Below are 16039 nucleotides of genomic sequence, written 5' to 3' on the forward strand. Positions count from 1 at the left end.
GATGAACATTGTTATGAAGGGAACATTGATGAAGGGAACCGCTCCCGCCTACCTCCGGTCAATGGTCTCTAACTACACACCCTCAAGACCCCTACGCTCTGCATCTTCTGGCCGCCTCAGACCTACTCCTATCCAAGCTCCGGGAGGGTCATCAAAGAGAAGCCGCCTATTCTCAGTCCTTGCCCAACAATGGTGGAATGAACTACCCACCCCAGTTAGGACAGCCGAATCCCGTCCAATCTTTCGCCGTCGACTAAAGACGCACTTCTTCAACCATTATCTGAAATAATAATAAAATAAATAAAGAAAAATCTAACCCTAACTAACCTTACTGTCATGCACTTGTCCTAATAAACTAACCTACACTGTAACACGCAACACTTTGATGAATATTGTTACTCAGCTGATAGAGTTGTACCCTTCCTGATGACCTGTCGTACAGAACTTGTAAGTCGCTTTGGATAAAAGCGTCAGCTAAATGACTAAATGTAAATGTAAATGTAAATGTACTCAGCTGATAGAGTTGTACCCTTCCTGATGACCTGTCGTACAGAACTTGTAAGTCGCTTTGGATAAAAGCGTCAGCTAAATGACTAAATGTAAATGTAAATGTAGCTGTGAGCCTCTGAGAGGCTAGGAAGAGGTGCTGTTGAAGGATGGCGGTATTATGCCTTCCCCCGCCTGAGGGCAACAGCCTGTGTCTTGGTCAGGGAGAGAAGCCACCAGGTTGATTAGCTGTGTATTGGCTTCCTCATGCCCTGGTTAACTTGTGCAGGTAGACCGACAGCAATCCTTTAGTGCCTTTAGAGTCATTAGGGAAAATGTTCTGTTGTAGAATTTTGTGTTTGGATCTAGGAAGCCTTGGACCCTAGAGACCTTCATAGCTGAACAAACTGGAGCAGACACTCTTGATCTGGGTTGGCTCATTATTTCCATGTCATCAATAAACGTCAACGGCATCTGCCTGCTTCTTCCCTCTTGTCGATTCACATCGTGCTTTGCCATCGCCCACCTGACAACAGCATTAAAATCGAATGCCTTGCTGGCAGTAGACAAGGATGACGTCCCTTAAACCAGCGGGTCAGCCATATGAACCTGGGGGGGGGGGGGTAATGATATTAGAGTTCTGATATGGTGCAGGTCAAAATGTATTGTTTACATTGCGTGCATCCCTCCCTACTTCCCATGTGTGCTCTAGTGTGACACCTAGTGGCTGAATGTTATATATAGCACATTTAAGTAAGATAATGAGAATGAGAGAATAATAAGACACACACGGTGTCTAAATGGGAAAACCTCTGAAAAGTCAAAATAAAGTATGTTCTATCTTTAATACTGCATATATAAAATTAACTGGATCCCTGGAGCACTTCCTGAAACTAGAAATTGTCTGTTTGGCTGTGGTGTTTCTAGCCTCCTACCGCATAACAGTACCATACATAGAAAGCATCTTCTAAGTGCAATGTTGATTCTCTTAGCTATTTTAAGGGTATTTTTGTTGGATTCGTGTCAAGATTAGAAACACCTTTCTGGCATTTGTAACTAATTATCGTGAAGGTAATTTATTTATTTCCCAAACTACTACAGCTTTAAAGCCTAAGTGGTAGGCTTACTTCTCAGTGGAGACTGGGATGAATAATAATGACAATAATACATTTTCTTTAAAGTCTTTAAAGTCACCTACGGACACTGTATAAACGAACACTCAAGGAGAGGGAACATGGCATAGACCTTATGGTCAACTGGCAATCCACAAGGCTAGGGGGCTTTATACAGGTCATAGTGGGCAGGCCTGGGAATTTGAGACGTTTCCACCTTCACACCTAGGAAGGGCTTTCGCTAGAGCTGGGGCAACTGTAAAACGTGCCACAAAGAGACTCCCCAGAGATTGTTTTGATGTATGTAGCCTATTACTTTGTGTCATTGCGTCTTACACTGTTAACCCCTTAAACCCAATGGACCTGCCGGAGGGTCCAGGTGATTAGCCAACTTTTTAGCCCATTTTTTAAGCTACTGCAGAGGTAGTGGTATCATAAATCTAAGCCAATAATGTCGGGAAAGGGGCCCCCATTCCCATTCCTAACTGCAACCATCAACTCCTCCCTCAACTCTGGGTCACACCTCCCTAAAACAAGTCAGAGACACACCGCTCATAAAAAAAAACAAAGCTGAGAAATGCGAGGCCCTGTGCAAGATTTAAACGCGACCCCCCCCCCCCCCCCCTAAAGGTAAAAAAAAAAAAAAAAAAAAAAATATATAATATAGTTAGTAAAAGCGCTATGTAAGCTCAGAACACAGCTCAGAACACAACACAGCTTAGAACACAGCTCAGAACACAGAACACATCTCAGAACACAGCACAGAACACAGCTCAGAACACAGCTCAGAACACAGAACACAGCTCAGAACACATCTCAGAACACAGCTCAGAACACAGAACACATGCAGAACACAGCACAGAACACAGCTCAGCACACAGCTCAGAACACAGCTCAGAACACAGAACACGCACAGAACACAGCTCAGCACACAGCTCCAGTGGTGCAGTGCTGGTCAACCGCGGTAAAACGGCGTTTTACCTCGGTCACTGAGGCTGAAGTACGCGCAATCGCGCACGGATATGTTCCCGCGTGTACGCGCAGTCACGCACACAAAAACGTTACACGCTACTTTCGGGAGAAAGAGTCTAGACTAGAAGATCTGCGAGGAGAGAAAAAAACTCCCCGTAAAAAACCCACTATGATTGGTTGGTTTGTTTAGATATGAGTGACGACTCACGATTGGGTATGGTAGGCCAAAACTTTACGGGTAGGCCAATCAGAGGCAGGATAGGGCGGGACTCCAGGCCGCAAACCAGGAAGTGAAAATCGAAACGCAGACCACTGAATGAGAATGAATGGATCATGCAATTTACAATAACAGAACCAGTCAGCGCGAAATAATGGCAGAGGGATTTGATGTTTCCACTGATGGCATTGATGAAGATGATGTCAACAACAATAACAACACTGCATCTCCATGGCCCTACCTGGACACGTTTATGAGTTTGACTGAAAAAACGCCTAAAACATATGTGTTTAGGTGTTTATTGTGTCAACCAAAAACGAAGCTGCTCTCGACGTCCCACACGTCCAATACTAACTTGAGAACACATATTCAGGTGAGCTGATGAAAACCCTTACTGTCTTTACATAAACATTGTCAACTGTTCCCAAACAGCACACAAGCACTTTTTATCAACAGCTTTAACTAACAGTCTGAGATAGGCTAGCTGCTATGAACAATATTATTGATTGATTGATTGAAAAGTGTATTAACAGATTGCAGAATGGGTACAGTACAGCTCAATACATACAATTGTTAAGGGGATGCAGACCAGAGAAAGACTTTCGTCTTGTTTACATCAGGGTCCCCCATTTTCAATTCATCATAACATATATATGACATACATGACATACAGATAGACAGTACTGCTACATCTATACATTTATGACATATCAGATTTGCAAATACAGTACTGTTTGTGATACAAAAAGTGTCCAGAAAAAGAGTGTATATACATTTGACGTAGAAACTGTACATTGGAGGAGGTTGGGTGGGTGGGGGGCTGTACATGGGGGGGGGGGGGGGCACACTGTACATTGGAATACTGACAAAGCCATACTTGGTCATTTATTGTACAACTGGGTTTTGAGTGTTTTTGAATAGTGATTCACATTCCTTTACAGCTTTGGGTAGGGCGTTTCACATTGAATCCCTGCCCCTCATCAGGTTTGGTGTGAACGATGGGCTGTGTCTGTCATTGCCATGGAATGTTAACTTGCATCGATGGATTCAGGGACTTTATTGAGAGCAATGGAGAAATGATACCCGATGAGCTTAGGCCTTTATTGAATTGCACAAAAGTAATTCCATGTAGCACTGCAGAATGTGAAAGGGGATTCAGTGCCATGAATCAAATTATCACCCCAACACGCACACGGTTAATGATTTCACGGGTAGCATCTTTGATGTTCATTAAGATCAACAGGCCACCTCCAGAGTTTTGGGATTCAACAACATATGTTGCAACTTGGCTGAGAGGCCATCGCTCAGCTGAGGACAAGAGAACGAGGATAGCAAAACCAAATCATAGGCCCAAGACCACTTGGTGGGGGCTTGCTTGACTGATTGTATGGTAACTCAGTTACTTCTAGTCTGCATCGAACATTGTACATATGTCTATACTGAACACTGGGACCTCTATTTTTACTTCTTTTTACATGCTACTTTATTTTATTTCATACTTATCTTGTCTAGCACAGTCTCTGGAGCGTAACAGTAAGAAGCATTTTGTATAAAAGTATTCTGTACTTCTGTATGACAACTATTAAAGAAACTTGAAACTGTTTTGAAACCACTGTTGTGAAACAAATTACATTGAACAAATTTAAGTGATGTGTACTTTTTCCCCTTCTCAAAATAAAGAACCAAGTAAACACAAGTTGTCTGATTATTTTAAGTTTGCTTTTGTGTTTGTGTGTAAAACAATTACTTTAATTGAATTAACTTAAACTAAAAGTAAATACAAACTAAATTAACAATGTAACTTACATTGTTAATTTAGTTTGTATTTACTTTTCTAGTTTAAGTTGATTCAATTAAAGAAATTGTATCAATACATTTAAAACATTGTTTGTTTTTCAACCATATCTGTTGACAATATAGGCAACATCCTGCTACCTTTTTCAGCTTCTCTATTTCAAGGCAAAAAAATAAATAAAAATAAAAAAAAACTGTGCCGCGCGTGGAGCGTTTGACTTACTGTCAATTTGCCACTGCACCACTGCGAACACAGCTCAGAACACAGGACACCTCAGAACACAGCTTCATCTAACGAGGCGTCGCAAGGTTTAACTGAGGCTAACGTTAACATGATGGCACACACACAGTGGCACACCCTCCACCAGAGCAAGGCCAGAGAGAGAGAGAGAGAGAGAGAGAGAGAGAGAGAGAGAGAGCGAGAGAGAGAGAGAGAGAGAGAGAGAGAGAGAGAGAGAGAGAGAGACACATTGGAAAGAAACAACCCAAAACCAGAGCAAATTGAAATGCTATTTGGCCCTAAACAGAGAGTACACAGTCAGTGGCAGAATACCTGAGCACTGTTACTGACCCAATACTAAGAAGATCCTTGACTAGGTACAGACTCAGCGAGCACAGCCTAGCCATCGAGAATGGCCGCCATAGGCAGACCTGGCTCCCAAGCGAAGACAGACTATGCACCCACTGCACACAAGATGAGGTGGAAACCGAGCTCCACTTCTTAACAACCTGCCCACTATACCAAGACATCAGACACATATACTTCCCACAAATTGCAAACACCCAAAGAGACTTTGAAAACATGGACAATAACTCAAAACTCCCATACCTACTGGGAGAAATACAAGAATGTGCAAACACAGCAGCCAGATTTGTGAGCTGCTGTGACAAGAAAAGGACATCCAACGGAATACAACCACCATAAAGACTGTACAAGAAATTCCTTCTGTAATGATTTCTTTTGTTTTATCTGTTTGATTGATTTGTTTTGTTTGGCTTTGGCAATGTAAACGTATGTTTCCCATGTCAATAAAGCCCATTTGAATTGAATTGAGAGAGAGAGAGAGAAATAGAGAGAGAGAGAGAGAGAGAGAGAGAGAGAGAGAGAGAGAGAGAGAGAGAGAGAGAGAGAGAGATAGACAGAGAGACAGAGACCACGGCGGGAACTGAATAGATTGGATGAAAAACTCACCCTTAACGCAGAATCAATGGCAAAGTTGGAAGGAGACGACGTCGACGCATTTTCCTACCGTGGAGATGAAAAAGTTCACCAGCATCCATGATATTTTGTCCCCCCGTTGGGATGAACTTGGAGTCCTAGTTTATCTCCCACACGTTAGCACTCGATAAGGTAGCTAACTAGCTAGCATTAGCTAACGCTACTAGCCGACATGGCTAGCCCGACTGAACCACACGTTAGCACTTGCTAGTTAGCTAGCGTTAGCTAACGCTAGTTAGCCTTTAGCTACTAGCCGACATGGCTAGCCCGACTGAACCACACGTTAGCACTCGCTCACATAGCTAACGCTAGTTAGCCTTTAGCTAAGCTACTAGCCGACATGGCTAGCCCGACTGAACCACACGTTAGCACTCGATAACGTAGCTAAAGCTAACTAGCTGTCCCTGCCTTTAGCTAAGCCGACATGGCTAGCCTGACTGAACTTTCTAACATGCAACAACTTTCATCTTCAGTCCATCTGCCGAAAGACCGTCCTCTTCGTCTTGGCTGGCATAACCTCCAATGCTGCACGCGCTCCCGTGGAAATAGTCAGACGCACGCCGGCCGACTGTACCTTACCTGTAACCCCTCCCCTCGTTCACCCCCTGAGGCGGCCCTGATACAGACCCTTGGACTCTTCTCTCTCTACACCAAATCTCTGGGTAACATTATCACGTCTCATGCCTTCTCATATCACTGCAATGCCAATGACATTCAACTCTTCCTCTCCTTTCCTCCCTCAGATATCCAAGTCTCTGAGCAGATCTCGGGCTGCCTGTCTGACATCTCTGCCTGGATGACGACCAGCCACCTCAAACTGAACCTGCCTGATCTCCAACCTACCAAAGTCAGCCCATGTTACCCCACTTCTTAGAGAGCTTCACTTCAAGGTCCATGACCTGGCATGTCACGCAGCGAAGGGAATGGCTCCCGCCTACCTCTGGTCTAATGGTCTCTTGCTCCACAATGGTGGAACAAATTTCCCACCACGGTTAGGACAAACTTGACAAATGTTTCGCCGTTGACTAAAAACACACTTCTTCATCTGAAATGAAGGACAAAATAATATATAATAATAAATAAATAATAATAATAACATTCGTCTTTTACTATCATGCACTTTTCCACTAAATAATCTTTCTTGCCTATTACTACCTACTATGCACTCTGATGAACATTGTTATTCAGCTATAAGAGTCGTACCCTTCCTACTAGCCTGTTGTACAGAACTTGTAAGTCGCTTTGGATGAAAGCAGCAGCTAAATGACAGGGCAGGGAGGTAGAGCACTCGTCTGGCAATCCGGAGGTTCCCGGTTCAATTCCCGCTCCTCCCGGGCAGCGTGTCGATGTGTCCTTGAGCAAGACCCTTAACCCCTAATTGCTCCCGATGAGCAGGTTGGCACCTTGCATGGTTGCCTCTGCCGTCGGTGTGTGAGTGATTGTGTGAGTGAATGTGTGAGTGAATGGGTAAAATGTGAGTAACAAATTGTAAAGCGCTTTGAATAAAAGCACTATATAAAAAAGCAGCCATTTACCTTTTACCATTTAAATTACAAAATGTAAGTGTTAATGTGAATAATGCGCATTGGGAAAGGGGCTAAATAGTGTTGTAAACGTAGGCAAAATGTTTACAAGGAAAATGTTTCAAAGGTGTCCCTTGACCTCTCACCTCATTATCTGAATGAAAAAGGGTTTTAAGGATACGCAGGAGTCTCCCTTTTACAGACCATAATCCAATTTATGCTAATCCCATGCAGTATTGGGCCCCAACCATGCAGTACATATTTGTTATTTTCACCAATTAAAAAAACTATGATTTTAGTCCCCATAGAATAGTAATTTCACTGGATTTCAATGTAGTGAGAACATTTCTTGAAACATGACCTGACTGTATACAATGACCTATTGTGACCTCACTACGATACTACTAGCAATTGTGGGTGTTACCCCCCTGGGTTCGGTCATTTTCCTACACCTAAAGCATTCAGATGATGTACTGTATGGCTTGCCTATATTGAGAATAAGGGACAATAAGGGGGGTTTCATTACAGAAGTGCTTGCCATCCAGTCGCCAAAAATATATATTTTTGCCCAAATCTCCAGATGTCAAAAGTCTTTGAGATGCATGCATTTTTCTAAAGATTGCTGCAACAATGGCTATCATTAGGCACATCATTTGTGTCCTTTGAAAATAAAAACAACGATATTCCGAGTGCGGTCCCTACCTCCCTTTTTTTTATCATTAGGCATAGACACTAAACATTTTAATACTTTCAATAAGCAAGATTCATCAAACAATGTTTATTGTGTAGACATAAAATGCTGACATACAGTGTTGATTTGCATCTTATTCCTTAGGTTCTCGGCTTCCCAATGGTGTATGGCATTTGTATGTGGCACCTACTGCTGACCTTGATCTTGATATTTGAGGCTGGAGTTCATCGAGGCACAGTGACTTTAACATACGCTTGCTCCACACTGTTTATGGCCCGGTCAATGTAAGCCGTGTATCCTATTACCCTGTTTAGTGGTTTTAAGATAAGATAAGATAAGATAAGATAAGATAAGATAAGATAAGATAAGATAAGATAGTAGAATATAGGCAATACAATTTGATTTAATGTAAAAATATGAGAAAATAAACAGTGTGAACTATATAATTAACTCTGAATATAGAAATATGAGAAAAATAAACAGAGTAAACAATATAATTAACTCTGAATATAAAAATGTGAAAAATAAACAGTGTAAACAATATAATTAACTCTGAATATAAAATGATAAGAAAAATAAACAGTGCTATTCCTGGCATATTTACGTCCTTATCATGCTGTGATGTTATGCATACACTCATGTAAATGATGTTCATTAATTTGCATTGTCCTTAATAAACAAATCTTAAATCTTAAATCTTAAACAATAATTAACTCTGAATATAAAAATATGAAAAATAAACTAAGTATGAAGTGTAAACAAAGGTGCAGAACCCAGCCCCTGAGCCCCTGAACCCAGAGCTGTGACAGTGAGGGTGTCTGCGGTGCTGTTTGCAGTACTGTATACAGGAGGTGGTGCCGGAGTCTCTGGGCTTCAGCCTGGATGAACACTTGTCGAAGGCTCACTCAGCTTTACTCAGCGAGAGGATGTTACAGGACGACACGACACCACTGACTACACCATGCTGATGTGCAGAAGCACTTCTGGGTTCAGATACAGTATCACCAAGACTGGTGACTCAGTGAAAACGTAAAGAGAAGGCAAATATTTCCCCTTTATTTGAAAATAAATAAATACATAAAATGAAAATAAAAGTCCTTTTTACACTCTTCCTTTCATCATCGTAGATCTGAATAATAGTATTTATTTGATTTAAAATGTGATTTAAAAAAATCTATAAAACCTCCCCCAACTGCCCATACATGTCTCAGTCCCCCAAAAAAACACATGACATACACACGCAATGAGAAGTGCTACTGTAATTGGAGAAGAGAGGACGGAAGTGCCTGGAGTCTATCAAGCCTTAAGGTCCCCCTATAGGGGGACCCTGCTTTTCTTTATCATAAATCGTTCAATAGAGACCATATTAGATCCCCAATTATCATATTATGGGGTATCATTGGAAAGCCCCACTCATTGGCTACAACCCTGTGCAAAGATTTTCGAGATCGTCGCCAAATGATTGACGGAGCTAGAGCCCCGGGAGTCGGGTGTGGTAATGTGTACTTTTGCGTACTTTGGGGCAGTGTGCGATCCATAGCAAGATTTTTGGGTGAGCCCGCGGGGGGGGGGGTGCGCGGCGCGCAGCGCGCCTCTCAGCGAGGAGTGCTCAGGACAACTCACTTACCGTCCGGCCGTCTGGACGGGGCTTCCACAGCATCTTCATCTTCTGTTGAGCTGTTACCCAAATTACCCCCATCTCCAGCTTCTTCGGTGCCGGCACCGTCACCGATCGTTGTAATATTAATAATAGTCCCCACGGCCACCGGAGCAGCACCAGCCGCAGGTGTAATTGCGCCTGTAGATGATCCGATTCCCGCCTCCTGCTGCTCTGTCAGCTTCACTGTCTTCGTGAAACCAAAATTGGTTAGGCTTACTTGTTTTCGTTTAGACATTTTACTGGCTGTCAAAACGATCACTGTCTGTGTCAACAAGTAACAGCCACAGCACAGGTTACATACGGGTCAAGTTTGATGTGTGCCGACAGTGCCGTGCAGGCTGTAGCGCCGCCGCGCACCGAATGGTAATTGCAAGAATAGCATGCATGTTGCCATATTACCTGTGAATTAGTGCGCAAATCATTAATCATACATCCAAAATAGCATACGTTTATTATTATACACGATGATGATACAGAAAATTACAGAAAAATGAGAAATGCATGGCAAAAGTAGCATTTATTTTCAGTAATTTAGAGACCCCCCAAAAAATCGCAAATCAAGTTTGCAGGGGAGCTGATGTCTGATCTAGGGGAGCTATAGCTCCCCGGGCTCCCCTCCTGGATCGCACCCTGCTTTGGGGCATGCCTCACATATCGGCATGTAACTCGAGAACCGCTGAACGGATTTTGTCACCTGAAAGGGAAATCGACAGGCAACAAATAGGGCTTTAATTCTATCTATATATTGTATTAAAAGAAATTCACACCCGAGCCACTAGAGGTCGGCAAAGAATCGTCCACATGTGGGCCCTTGGATGTTAAGAGGTCAATGTTTTTAAATATTTTTTTTGTAGCCAAGAGTAAAGACCATAACCCTATCAAAAACAGTAGTCAAAGTGTATATTTTCATTTTTACCGATGTTTTATATATTTTATCGGAAATACAAATTTATCGGAAAATGCTAATTATCGTAAAAACCGCAAGAAATGACTTAATCCAGATTCAACCCTGCCATTGGAAAGAGGAGCATTTTCCCTATCCATAGATGTATGATTTGGCCAAGGTCAAGTTCAAGGTCAAATATGAATTTATAATTAAAGTCGATTATCATTAATTACTGTATTTACAAATCCTTCTGTTGAATCATCTTCCCGCGGTTTGCTTAGATTTTTTGTACACATGATCTCAATACGGTGGTGAATGAGCTCAGTGAGCATTTATCAGAAAATGTATACATTTTTGATCATCATCATCAAAATCATAAATCATAATTAATCATAATTAATTTATTCATTACAATTTACTCAGCCTAGTAACAGACACAATATTTCTGACACTGGAAATACATACCCCCAGGTCCCTAGATGTTCCTAGATACCAAGAACATGCAAATTGACCTTGCAGAAGTGGAGCAATCTTCCATTTACTTAGGCATGTACCTTTAGGCGAAAACGGTCTACAGATTAACAGGCACACTTGCATACACTACACACGCATACCTCCCATACCTCTGAAACCAGGCCTACTATTCTAGCATAATAGTCACAATACTTCAATCAGGGTTTTTCTTTTACCTTTTTTATTTAATTACATTTTTTTAATTACAGTTATGTTCACGTAAACATTCTAAAAGACGTGTCCATGGAAATCTGTCTTACTCCATCATAAATCTAAATATATGTTGACAAATATTGTTTACAAACATTACCTATACCTAAACAAGCCCCAAAACACTCGTTGTCTACTCTCCTTTAAAATCTAAATCTACCCTCTAGTCTAGGAAAAGCTAATGCTAACCATTTCATGTATGCAAATGAGAAATGCTAACAACATTAGCTCCAAACTCCGGGAGGTCTACCATTTGGCTAGTTAATCGTTTAGTCAAAATGTCTAACCAAGTAGGGATTGATTTGGTAGTTTATAGCTAAACATGATTGAATGGAATTTTTTTGTTGCACTTGAGGTGAAAGGGAACTGTCAATCAAGCATGATCTAACCACGCCCCCATAGTAGGGCTGTCCCCGACTAAGGATTTGGATGGTCGACTATGATTGGCCAAAATTTGCCATTAGTCGACTATTGGTCGACAAAAGTATAATATAAACAAATTTCTTTTTACATTTTTTATTTATTTTTATTTTGTATCATTCCATTTGGGCTGTGGGGGTGCTTAACACTTTCTTCGCCAGGCTTATGTACATCATTATACCCCTCTCTGCCAGCTCTATTTGTCTATGGAGAAGTTCCCCTTCTTTGCAGGGCTATAACTTTTTAAATTGTATTGCTAAATTGACATTACTATGGCCCATTCAACGTCAATTATCTATCGTTCAGGACGTAGGAACGTTATACTTTTTTATTCACATATTCATACTAAAATACGGTCTAAAGTATAAATATGTTTTTATCGTTTTCTGCAGCTTTCTCCAGAACGTGATTTATAGCCCTAAATGCATTATATTGATGATCAAATACAGTTTGATAGCGATCTGCGCGAGATAAAAAATTTCAAATGGACGTGCTTCTAGAAGTTACTACTTATCATCTGATGTTGACCGGATGGGGGGGGGGGTCGTTTATAATTCCGTGGCCAACGTTAGATGAGTCATCTAGTGTGGGTGATATGATCATTAGAGCAGTTTATATCGAACACGGTAAAAAAAAACGCTGAAACTCACCGTAGCTTCCTCGTAGCGTTGGGCGATGAGTGTGTCTGAAGGAGTCGACTGAAGGCTTCTTGTCCTCTGCAAAAGCATGCAATTGGTCCACTGATGGATACATCTTGATATTTGTCTAGTCTAGTGTGTTCATTAGATGGGTGAAATCCTCTTTCAGTGCCTCTGTGCCTGTTTTCGTAGGCAGTTAGCCTCTGGTATGCATGCCATTAGCGTTAGCCACGCTTCTAGGCCTCTTTTCTTTTGGAAAGAATGATAAAAAATAATAATAATAATAATTATAAATATATATAATTTTTTTGTATTCGACTAAGAGGTTGGCTAGTCGACTACGGCTCATTTCGACCGATTAGTCGACTAATCGACTAATAGGGGTCAGCCCTACCCCATAGAAAACCCCCAGAATAGCCAGATGAGCTGTTTTTCAGCTGAGTTTTATAATAGTTAATGTGTTTTAATCACATCTTTTAAGAACACATTTATTATTGCTTTACCCAGACTTAAGTCACTTACTGACTCAAGGGGGGAACAACATCACTAGTGGGGGACAACATGTTTACTTGTTCTAATTGATTTTGCACATAGAAAGCTAATCACAACACCATTACTGGATATTGCAACAAGTACCAATAACATATTTCTGGATTATTTGGTCAACCACTTTGGGGAATATTGTATCCCAACCACGCAGAGCGTGTTCCATTTTGATCAAAGAGTTTCAATGTAGTGCTAAATAAGTGCCTTTGGTGACAAGAATACATTGTTTACGCTATGAATTAAAGATGAAAATAAGCGTTTCAATATTTATCTATCTGACACTGTGCTCTACGGCAGTGCTGTTTCAGCACACAATGTAAGTTTGTTGTAGAGAGACAGCGGAACCTGTGTGTAAAATGGCCTTCGTTTTGTCTGGGGAAATCCTAACGAAATACCTAATTGTGAACAGGTGTGTCAGAATGGAGGTAGGTGAATTCCAATGGGTGAAGGCAATCACAGAGACAGAGAGTGTTTACTCTTGAACAGGTTCGACTTTAATAGTAAGAACACAGAGTAAATTCTAAGAGAGACAAGTGCTAATAGCACAAGTGGAAAATAAGGTAAATGGGAGCTTATTGGAGGTCCAGAGTAGAACCGTCCGCGTTATCCCCGAACGCAATTAGTGAAGACCTGACAATGAACAAGCAGAAGAGAGGTATGTTACATAGACACCAAATACCAACATTCCACACACACACCCGTGACAGCCAATCAGGAACCACCCCTAAGTGACAGCACTAATTGACAGGGAAATGACAGGTGACAAGCCCAGTGACATATGCCAGGAATGTGGGTGGTCACCGACCACAGTCGGTGTCCAGAACGTAACACAGGTGGCTATAGCTCTCCCTGACCTAAATAAGGATGCTACAGTATACTAAATGTCTTGTTAACAGGACATCCCAAATTAATCAGCATCAAGCTAATTAGTTGTGTCTACCCCGCTGCCTCCAAATATTCCAAAAGAAAGTTGAGGTGGCATGAAGAATTATCCAGGAACACAAGATAATTCTTATATAGAGAGTTCTTATGAATTTGTATAAACAAGATCATTATTGTATAGTATTGTTATATATTATTATACACAAGAGAATTCTTATAGATAATTATTATGTAAAGAATGTGTATATATTCTTATACACAAGATCATTATTATATAGATAATTTGTATATATTATTATACACAAGATCATACTTATATATATAATTCGTATATTCTTATACACAAGATAATTTGTATATAGAGACTGTGTATATTCTTATACATAATTTGATTGAATTGATTGAAAACTTTATTAACAGATTGCAGAATGGGTACAATACAGTACAGCTCAATACACACAATTGTTAAGGGGATGCAGACCAGAGAAAGACTTTCGTCTTGTTTACATCAGGGTCCCCCATTTTCAATTCATCATAATATGACATACATGACATACAGATAGACAGTACTGCTACATCTATACATTTATGACATACCAGATTTGCAAATACAGTACTGTTTGTGATACAAAAATAGTCCAGAAAAGAGAGTATATACATTTGACGTAAAAACTGTACATTGGAGGAGGTTGGGTGGGGTTGGGTGGGGGGGTTGGGTAGGAGGGGTTGGGGGGGGAAACACTGTACAACTGTACAAGCAAGACTGTACATTGGAATATTGACAACCATACTAGGTAATTTACTGTACATTGGAGGGGGTTGGGGGGGGGGGGAAACACTGTACAATCAAGCAAAACTGTACATTGGAATATTGACAAAACCATATTAGGTAAATGACTGTACATTGGAGGGGGTTGGGTTAGGACATTTACAGGGACCAGTTTCGAATTGCAGTCTCCCGTAGGTGTTCTTTGAGAGTGGTTTTGACAGTGGGTAGTGATTCACATTCCTTTACAGCTTTAGGTAGGGCGTTCCACATTGCTGTGGCATTATTGCTAAACGTGTTAATCCCTTGTTTGAGCCGAATCTGGGTTTAACATGATTTGTGGAGCTCCCTCTGGTGTTGTGATCATGGTATTCACTGACCTTTGGGAAGTATTTTGACATGTACAGTACATGGGTACCTTGGTCGTGTAGTGTATCTTGTAGACCAGGCCCATTGCAAGTTGCTGTACTCTGTCGTCTACTCTAAGCCATCCTAGGTTGTCAAAGTGGGCAGGGGTGAGGTGGGTTCTAGGAGTAAGGTCAAGCAGTAGTCTGACCAGTTTGTTTTGAGATGTTTGTAATTTTGTTTTTAGCGCCTTTGAGGTGCTTTGGTACCATGAGGTGCAAGCATAGTCGTAGTACCCTTGAATGAGTGCTCCTGCCAGAGTCTTCAGGGTATTCTTGTTTACCAGAGAGGAGATCCGGTACAAGAATCGAGTTTGTTGGTTGACTTTTTTTATTACATTGGATGCCATTTTGTCACAGGAGAGATTAGTCTCTAGGATGGAACCCAGGCAGGTAATTTCATCTTCCTTGTGACAATATTGTCACCCACTGTAACTGAGAAGCCGTCGGTCTCTATTACCATAGAGATAATTCTTATATACTAGTATACACAAGATCATTCTTATATTGATAATTATTATATATTCGTATAAACAAGATCATTCTTATATAGATAATTCTTATATATGATCTTACGCAAGATATGAGTTGTAACTACACATGCCTTGCTTGCTTCACTTTGCAATTCATTTTCCACTATTTTTTATTTTCAAGAAAAAACTCAATACCATTTTAAAGATTTTGAAAGAAGAAAATAAATGTGCCACTCTCTGTCACCTATGACTATCACACCATGGCTTGTTCAGTGGGGAGAGGGGGGTCCGCTTTTCTGGTATTTTAGAAAAATACAAATCCCCGACATGACCAGTACATTATCTTAGCATTCTAAATGAAATAGTTCCGTTCCCCTCTAGCCATATCAACATTGACAAGGGCAGGAAGGGCTGCGTTGTGGTGTTGCCATGTCTGCACTTTTCTTTAATTAGGTCGAGATAATAATAAGTTCCAACCTCCTTCTGTGTGTTCCTTTTTATTTATTTATTTGTTTATTTTACAAGGAGACCTTCATGAATAATTAGGGTTGGGGCGGGGAGGGGGGAGGCAGGCCAAATGTAGAAATGCTTTTGAAGTTGTCCAGTCTATAACTCAGGGAAGATAAA

Source organism: Notolepis coatsorum (assembly GCF_963971535.1).
Source record: "Notolepis coatsorum genome assembly, chromosome: 8".
NCBI lineage: Eukaryota > Metazoa > Chordata > Actinopteri > Aulopiformes > Paralepididae > Notolepis > Notolepis coatsorum.